Raw genomic sequence first — 893 nt, forward strand, 5'->3', positions numbered from 1 at the left:
AGCGATAGACCCAGAAATCCGCATTATCGCGGGGCCCAGCGATAGACCCAGAATCCCGCGTTTTCACGGGGCAATGTGTTAATCTAAAACCAACTGACACTGCGTATAAAAATAGACAATTTTGATTAAGAATTTTCAGAGTTGAAACGATTTGAACGAAAAATTCAAATAGGATGTCTATGAGAAACGTACGAATCTCGGGAAATTGATAAAATGACACCTATTTAAAACGTGGGTTTCCTAGGTATACATTTATCTTTTTTCCGATAAAAAAGAAATTAGTTAACTTTGGGAAATTCGAGAAATTATGTGCCATTATGTAAGCACAAACGTTTCTCTGTAACATTCTGCGACAAGGTGCATTCTTAGTTTGTTTCGACAGTTTGGGCTTCTTGACATAAAATTTGTGGTCGAACAGTGCGTTTACCCCTTGTACGAAGTCGTTTATTTTCTAACAGAGACAATGATTTTATACAAATAATAACGTACATTCTATCTGTCTTCCGAGAAATTTGTTTTACCCCGTAGTCATCTTGTAGACTCTCATATGGCTGTTGCTATACAATTGTACGCCAACTATAAAATTTACCGTTCATGCCATACGTATATGAAATTTTTTGGTACAAAAGAAAAAGAAAGAAGGAACAAATTTTATAACCTGTTATTGATGGAGAAAAAGTGCACAGTTGTATCATTTTCATTTACTTCTTTGGCACAAATGTTACACAGAATATTGAAAATTAAGAAAGTAACTCTACAGTGCAACGCGATATTAAAATTTTCTATTTTCATTACTGTCGGTTGTCGATTGTTGCGTCGTATCGATCAGTTCGTTTCGTTGGTTTCGACCGTGACGTATAGAAATTGGAAAATGTAATGGAATTCGATACCTT

Source organism: Habropoda laboriosa, unplaced genomic scaffold (assembly GCF_001263275.1).
Source record: "Habropoda laboriosa isolate 0110345459 unplaced genomic scaffold, ASM126327v1 scaffold97, whole genome shotgun sequence".
In the NCBI taxonomy this organism is placed as follows: domain Eukaryota; kingdom Metazoa; phylum Arthropoda; class Insecta; order Hymenoptera; family Apidae; genus Habropoda; species Habropoda laboriosa.